General features: G+C 33.4%; 1 long non-coding RNA gene across 1 annotated transcript; it reads left to right on the top strand.

The window, feature by feature from the left end:
* The first annotated feature begins 208 nt into the window (after window positions 1-208).
* On the top strand, window positions 209-1,000 carry LOC149260180 (uncharacterized). The gene is made up of 3 exons (XR_016248043.1): window positions 209-333; window positions 431-628; window positions 717-1,000. It is a non-coding gene; the product is annotated as an uncharacterized LOC149260180 (long non-coding RNA).
* The last annotated feature ends 7,865 nt before the right edge of the window (window positions 1,001-8,865 follow it).

The following is an 8,865-nucleotide window of genomic DNA, read 5'->3' as shown; positions in this document are numbered from 1 at the left end:
TCTCGCTACACGCAATGCATTAAGGCAGAGGTGAACCGTAATTCAGGCTGACACTTGCAGCTCTATCGATTAATGATTGATTGGACTCGGAAAATGGGTCTGGCTTGCGGAAACACCTGGCACACTATACATCGTAGGATCGGGTAATGATCTACGGTTCTTAAGCTCTAGGAATTCTCACTATGAAAGCTTTGGGTTTGTTGTAAATGGTTTTTCACTTGGGTAATGCAAGAGGAGGTTGTAGCTCAGCTCTACAACTTGACTGCAGATTTTTGATGGAGAATGGTGGTGCAGCTCGATCTCCTTGTCTCAACGGGTCCATCAAACATCCAGGTACCTCATTGTAAGTTTGGTTTGCTAAACCTCTTCTAGTACTTCTACTTTCACCACGAAACATTCCATTTAAGCTTATTCGGCTCTCAACATGCAGATGACTTGATTTCTTTTGATGGTTCGCTCGCTCCAAGGGAGAAGAGGTTGGGAAACCTACGACATTCTAGATGTAATGACCCGGGAAAGCTGTAGGAATACTTTCATTTATTTTTTTGACTATTGAGAGCCACTACTGATGGTTTCAGGGTTTCTAGGTGCTTTTCACCTCCCTCCGTCCAAAATTTCTCCATTTCAGGTACGAAAGAATCCCTAAAAATTTTCCTCTGTTGAATGCTAAATCCAAATTTGTTTTAGGGTTTAATTTTGGTGTTTTTTGAGTGTAGGTAAGGTTCTGCAGATGTGTTTCCAGAAGGTTCGGGGTGTGTTGGGCTTCCTTATACCAATTTTCGTCATCTTTTACAGGTTGGTCTTTCATCAAGCTCTCTGGAAAACTTTCCACCTAATAGATAGTCCCAAATTTCGATTGAATGAGAAATTGTTTCATCTTGTCGCCTTTAGATTTTCGTGCCATGTCTCAAGCCAAGTTATATTTTTAGTCGATATAACAGAATGAATGAGGGTTTAAGTATTATTTATGTGGAAGTGGAACAACTCTCTGTGTTGATGTGAAATGGACTTATTTAAGGGTTTAATTCCACTTTGGTTATTTTAGTTCTACATCCATGTCTGTAAACTAATAACAATTCTATAATCTGGATTTTATTTTCTTTGTTTCGGTTTATCGACTCCCTTCATTGTATAAGATCTTTTATTTTGGTCGAATATGCACAGTGTTCATGATATGGTTTTTCTAAATCGAAGGTTCTCATCTTTAATGGTTGAAAATTGGGCATAAGCTTGGGCGGTTGGTTCACGGTTGTTCCTCCGGAACTTGACTGAGAGCCACAAAGAACCCTTATGGACCACCTCTATCATTTTGTATGTGACGACTTCATGAATGCAGTTTTCGCTTTCATTTGCGTTTAACTATTAAGGACATAATTTATTCAGAGATATTGTTATTCAGATGTATTGTTATCATGTCTACTAAACGTTTTATGGTTCCAAAATATATGCAGTGAGTTTATTTTAACGTGTGCTTAACTATATAAGACACATATCATAGTTTTGAATATAAACCTAATAATTGGTCTGAAAGCCATAGATTGTTCCTTTGTTGATTTCTCTAAATTGCTCATGTGTTAGTATTCTAAAATGATTATGGTTTATTTTCTAGAGAGGTAAAGTTACAAGCATTCCATCACTATTATTCGTCGATGTATAAAAAAGGACACGATATAACTAGCAGTATAAAATGACATAATACATTTAACAATACAAAATGACAGATTGTCTCTAGTACTCTGTTCTTTTGTTGTTTATCTATTACTAAACATTAATAACTCCTTTCAATTAATGATTACCAAGCACAAAATATACTACTTATATGCCTCTGTTGTATTGATAACCGTGTAAGTATTTCCTTTTCTTGGAAGGTCTCACCACCCAGCCACGGATCTGGAAATTACGTCCAGAATCCCCCTCCGAGCTCTTCCTACTCCTGACAGTCAACAAATCAGATACAATCTGGTATCTTGGGCATCAAGACCACGGTCTAGCCTCAAGTCACATACCCTTTCGACTATAGTCCACAGTTTTCCACAGTTTTCCCACTGGTTACTTTTGTCTAGCTCAAGGAAAATCTAGGCAGCATAATGCGTGCATTCTTTCCTTTGTCTTTTTCCCAAAAAAACCCCTTGGGATTCTGTCTCTTTTCCTTTTTGAGGAAACAAATGAGAAACTGTTTGTAACTCTCTTAGGAGTTATTTAACTATTTCTTTAAGTTCTTTGACAAATTGTTTAAATTCTTTAATAAATAAATAACAAGATATGTTGTGGCTTCTCAACCTTAATTCTTTAACAATCTATGTTAAAAAAAGTAAGAAATTGAAGTAATAAGTAAAATTTGGCAACAAAGTAAATATTTGTGCAGCATAAAATGTTAATAAATATTAAAAAGTGATATATATATATATATATTAAAAATATATAAAATATTTTGAAAAAATAAAAATGAAATTTTTTATATAAATAAATATTTTCAAAAATAAAAAATAGTAAAATATATGCTTAAATTATAATTTATAATTTTTTTTATTTACAAAATTTGCTTCAACCATAACACTTATATCGTTCAATACTTATATATATATATATATATATATATATATATATATATAATCATCATGGTTTAATTAAACATTAATTTCCTCAAATACCCTTATCTAAATAATCAAAAATATTCTTAGATAATTAATATAAAATACTGCAAAAATGAAGTACTTATTGTCCATTCCTCTTGAAAACTTGACTTTTGAAATCCTTCAAATTCTTCTTTAATGTTGTTTAGATGCTTCTAAGATATTCTTTTTTAAAGTCCAGTCTAATAGCTATTAATGTCTCTAACATTTATGTAGAATTTGTTACACTATACTCAACAAAGTATCTGGTTATTGGTCATGCAAATCTTCATTATATCTCTATTTTAGAGTATTTTAGAGTTTGCATGTGAAGAAAAATATAGTTATTTTCTATATTCTCAAATTTTCGTGTAATAATGAAGGGAGAAAAATGCAGAGATTTTTTATATTTTTAATATGCTTATTTCCAAGAAAATGGATGTGATTTTAAAACTCTTTAATGAAGTCTACAAATATATAGCCTAATTTATATTTTTATTTTTTAGTGTTTATATTTATATATTTTGAAAATATAAAAAATATTTGTTAATATTTTTTCAGGGTTTTGTTCTCTTCATTAATATTTTGATAAAGACTAAAAAGTTTTAAAATTATATAAGGAAATTATATTTTTCATTATTTCTATTTATATATTTCCCAAATAAATATTCTCTTAAATATTTTCTCTTTTTCATTTTAACACTATATTTATTACATATTCTTTTATTTAATTAAAAAAAAAAAAAAAATCTTAATATTAAAAATAACAAATAATAATTTATATTTAAATCCTTAAAAAAATGGCCTCATAATCATTTGATGGTTTAAAATCACAAAACATGGTAAGCGCATGATGACATCTTCCCATACTTCAATAAATATAATGAATTTCGAAATATAGTTAATTAATTAATTTTATATATAAAATCATTTTTATTTATAATGAATTTTTATTTATAAAAAATATTTGGAATCTAGTTAAATGATTTATATATAATATTTAAATATGGTTTATATATATATATATATATATAATTTTTATTTATAAAAAATATTTGAAATATTGTTGTAACATTCTTATTAGTGAAAAGTAAATATTTAATTTACTTTTATCTTACAAATTCGGTAAATCGGGGGCTAAGCTAAAAGTTTTAGTGAATATTTTATTGTTAAAAAAAAAATTATTTTTATCTTTTTTAAAAGATTATGATATGTTTTGGAATTAACAGGGAAAATACACTAAATAAAAAAATTTCACTCACTAAGCACTTAGAAGACAGTTATTCTTCTCTCTAGAGATAAATAATCTCACTTGGGATAAGGAAGTAAAAGGGAGCGAGGGAAGAAAACCTGAGGTGTCATGTTCCCAAAATAAATTTATATATTAAATAAATAAATAAAAAAAAATTAATTAAACCATACGGGTTCACACCCCTAACTAAACATGTTCATGACCACGGCTATGCGTTTCAATCTTTCCGCACGATGGTATAACTCTATAGCTGGTTTACGATATATGGTTGAACCTTGGTTATGATATTTAACGTTAAAGTTTAATGCTCGCCATGTGTTGGTCGACGGTCGGAAAGTGTTAGCCGCATCCCTTTCCGGCGCCAGGTGGTTGACAGAATTAATTGTTCTTACCAGCTCTTTGCCAGGTGGCCTGGCTCACCTGCGTGGCCATGTGACTCCTTGGGTTCTACGCTTTTGGTCTTCCCGCCCTGGACTCCCGCTCTTTTCAACGGTGGAGATTTGCTGTCCACATCCGAGGGTTCATATGCGCTCAAGGGTTTGGGGTTTTCATAACCCTTCGGGTCACACCTCCGGTTCATTTGGTATGCGAGGCGGTCTCGCGGCGCTCTCTGTTTGCTCAACCCGTGATCGATTTCTTCCACCACTAAGCCGGTTCCTCCTCTGCACCGGAATGTTAAGGTTACTACAGCCACAGTTTGCTCAGGTATCTGCTCTATTTGTCGCTTAACTACGAATTCCTGTTTTGCTCTGCCGTTCAATATAAGCTATGCATTTTATTTCGATTCAGGGTTTTGATTGTATTACTATTGCTGAGAACCCATATTAACTCATGGCTTATCTCTTGGTGTGCAGGCGGATTATTGCTACAGCCTTTCCACGGCTCGTGGGATGACCGAGCCACCACCCATTGAATCTTTCAGGTAAGTCATCATCCCTTAGCTGGGTGCGAGACCTGGGGTTCGCTCCGCATGGTAAATCACATGCTCTGTTCATGCCGTTCCTCTTAATTCTTGAGTGTTGGATGGAAATTCGCCAGAGGAGTCCCTCATGGCGCTTGTTTCGCTTGTCTTCAGGGTTTTGCGTTCGACCCATTCTGCTGAGTTATGATTCGCGGCCGTCTATTCCATACTTGGATTTGTGCAGCACTTTAGTTAATCAAGGGCACTTGTTTATTGTGTTTCCGGCATTTATGCCCGGTGTATTTATATATATATACTTTGAACAGTGGTGGTTTCTCGGCCTCTGAGTCGGCCTGACTGAACCGAGTTTAATTCTGGGCGATTGAGCACTCACCCCTTTGTTTTCCAATGTTTATATAAATGTCTATGATTTGCACTTCAGACTTTCGTCTTTGCTTATTAAAGAACTGTATTATTTTCTTATCGGCCTTCCGGAATATTTACAGCATACTGTCTGGTTGATGTCCTAATGGTTACAGCATGCTATTGAGAAATAGTCTTACAGTTCCATTTATTATGCTTTTCTCCTGAATGATATGAAGATATTATTTCGTTTTCCATACTCGGTAGAGTCCATTCCAAATAATGGGCGGTTTCATTTTTTCAATGCGCCATTATTCTCGATTGTGCAGTGATATTGATTGTTGCTTTCAATAGTTACAGGGTTGGACTAAATCATATTTAGGGTTTTCCCATCACAGTATATGCATATGTTATTGCTTGTCGATGTATGATTACACCTACAGCAAGGTATGCGGCCGTGTACCAACGGCTGGATGCGCCCGCTCTGGTATGGTTTATCGTTTATCATCATTCAGTTATTATGTTGATTGTTAACAGTTTCATCGTGTACCTTAGCCGGTTAATTCTGGCTCTGTGATACACGGGACCTCATGCAGTTCTGTTACACTAACCCTCGACTCAGGGTTTCGTTGTATGTTTGCTTATCGTAATCATTATTTACGCCCTTGCTCGAGTTTTGATTGGAATTAGTTTTCTTTTCAAAGTTTGTTAGTTCATGGTACCAACGTATTCCTCAAGTCGCTTCTTTCTTTCTTTCTGGGCGCTAAGCCATTTAGATAATCACTATGATGTACTGTTCTAAATGAAATTTTATTGGTTTCTCTGAACCGCATTGGTATCTCTGTGCTTTTATATACTTCTGCGTGTTATGACAGATAATCTCTATGCGCTTACTTAACCTGTATCATTCTGTCTTTTTAACACGAATGTTCTGCTGTCATAAATTTGTTAAGCATTTTAACATCTAAGAGAGATTTAGAATGTGTCTACTGTTCATACCATTCTGTCGTTCCAACACAAATGTTCTTCTGTCATAAATTTGTTAAGCATTATAACATCTAAGAGAGCTTTAGAATGTGATTACTGTACATTCACTCTGTAATACAGTTTATTTTTAGCTAATCTTTTGGGGTAAACTCGTACCTGGTTCGCCAGATATATGAATAGGTACTCCAGAAGTTCACCTGCATTCCATGCTTGCTCTTAACCACCCAACCTTGAGATCCATCACCACTTTGGATTCTCCCCCCGAGCTATCTTGCAGGCCTACAGCCCTCAACAAGATTCATGCACTTCGTGCTTGGTTATCTGGTCCTTACCAGACTTAACCAGTTTCTTGTTTTCTTTTCCTTTCTTTTGGAATCCTCCTGTCTGTCCCAACAGACCAGGGGTTCCCCCTTTCCAGGACTTTTCCTGTGTGAAAGGGTAGTTTCTTCAGTTTCATAACTGATTCCTTTTCTTTTTAAAATCCTCCTCCCAGAGGCTGCCAGCATTTCAAAAATATATATATTTTCCAATATATTTAATTTTGCCAATAGGATAATGTCATTATAGTTTTTTTTTTTTTTTTTAAGAAAATAAAAGAACAGCAACTTTCAAATCAGTTTCTTACCACAGTAAAATTCCCACATTTACATTTTTCCCGGGGTCATCACATGAGGCAACCTTGAAGACTTAGTACCTAGTTGGAGGAGGTCCAAGTGAGGAGAATGAAGTTGTAAGATTGGGAAACTACAATTGTTGAAGGAAGACAGGGGAAGAAAACCTGAGGCAACCTTGAAGACTTAGTACCTAGTTGGAGGAGGTCCAAGTGAGGAGAATGAAGTTGTAAGATTGGGAAACTACAATTGTTGAAGGAAGGCAGGACACTGCTAGTTAGGGTATTCTTGAGTTGGTTGGAGCCAGTGGGATCCCTAAGACAAAATTTTGAGTCTATGAGTTCTATGGGTTAGACTAATATAGTCTTTGATGCCTTTGAAGAGACCTTATTAGGTCATTGTCAAGAAACTGTTCTAGGAGTGACAAACTGGCTCGGGAATGCAATTGTCATTCTCAATGGTTGGGAGGAGTAGTCTTTCTCCTTTGTAAATTCTCTTACAGTCTAAATTGAATCGATAAGTACTCCATAAAGTTTATGTTTTTCTCATAACAAAATTGTTATTATAGATGATAAAAGTATATGGAATCTTTGACTTGATATAAATGGTAGCTCTAGAGTATGGATGAAATATACTATTTTTGTTAGATATAGTTTCCAAAAAAGAAAGCTATTTTTGTTTAAAGGGCTAATAATTATGTTATGTGCCCAAAATTGAACTATGATTATACCGTTCAGAATTGAAATCTAACTTATGTTGAGAAGTATGTTGAAGCCACGGTATCTATATGAAGAGTGTGGGTTATGGGTTATGGAATGGGAGTGTAATATACCATGCAATAATTTAGAAAAATAATAATATTGGTAGATAAACGTTAATAGTAAATGAGATTATAGAAGAGTGTGGGTTTTGGATGGGACTGTAATCTACCATGCAAGAATTTAGAAAAATAATAATAATGGTAGACAAATGTTAATAATAAATGAGACGGGAACATCATTCTTAGAGGAATTTTAAGTTAGTTCCTGGGCCAAGCTAATTTAATAGCAACCTAAGAATAGTTTGTAGTTCCTAATGGAAATAGATTATAGCATTACTTATACAATCAAATTATAAGCATAATTAATAATCGCCAAGAAACTATTATTCAAGAGAGCTTTATTTATAATTTTGAAGAAGGTGACAGGTTCCGGGAGTTTTGCCTGGAACCTTGGAGAACAAACACCATCTATGGAGAAATGTAAGCAATTATTTAAAAAAAAAACTAAACCATAAATTTTGTAAAGAACAAAACCATAATAGTGGACAAGAAAAATAACAACCTAAAACTACTAGTGATTAAGAAAAAAACCAAACTCATTTAGAGTGGATTAAGGTCCTAACTATGAGGAAACACAATGTTGAATTACACATTTGTTGGCATTAATTTTCAAAAAGAAAGAAAAGAAAATATTATAATGTATTGTGATTAACAATGGAAAACTTTATGAGTTCCACATTCAAAACCCTAGGTTTTAGGGTAATAGCTAAAACTCCATAAATTTCTAAAACAATAATAAAAAATACACCCAAACAAAAGAAAAATAATTCAAAAAAAACTAATAAATATTATCATACAAGGTATTAAAATTTAAAACATTCAACATATTATAGAATCTCTACTAATATGAACTGGAGTACAAAAAAAATTACTCAACATAACCAATAATGATCTACAACTATATTTATGTAAGTTTGGGGTTGAACTGTAAAGGGAATCTTGTGGAGGATCACATATTAACATTTCTTTATATCCTTAATACCATAATCAAACAAAAACAATTTTATAAAAGGGCCTGTACATGCATTCAACAATTTTGTTTTGCAATAATCGAGGATATTCAAATTTAAAAGGAAAATTATAGAGTTCTCAAGTAGGGGTTTCACACCCATAGTATATATATATATATATATATATATATATTTCACAAATTACAAATACCTTAAATAACCTTGTACAATGATGTGCATAATGACATTTAAGGCCAACTCCCTAGTGGAGTAGTAGTCACAGACCGAAGCAACTGAGGTACTTAACATATATACATATTGAATAAAGGAAATAATTGACCAAAATACCCTAATAAGTCTGAGCTAGAG

This window comes from Pinus tabuliformis, chromosome 6 (genome assembly GCF_031772625.1).
Source record: "Pinus tabuliformis cultivar Carrire ecotype Pingquan chromosome 6, CPIR1, whole genome shotgun sequence".
Taxonomy (NCBI): domain Eukaryota; kingdom Viridiplantae; phylum Streptophyta; class Pinopsida; order Pinales; family Pinaceae; genus Pinus; species Pinus tabuliformis.
Note: the sequence above shows the minus strand (reverse complement) of the source record. Positions and strands in the feature narration are given on the sequence as shown.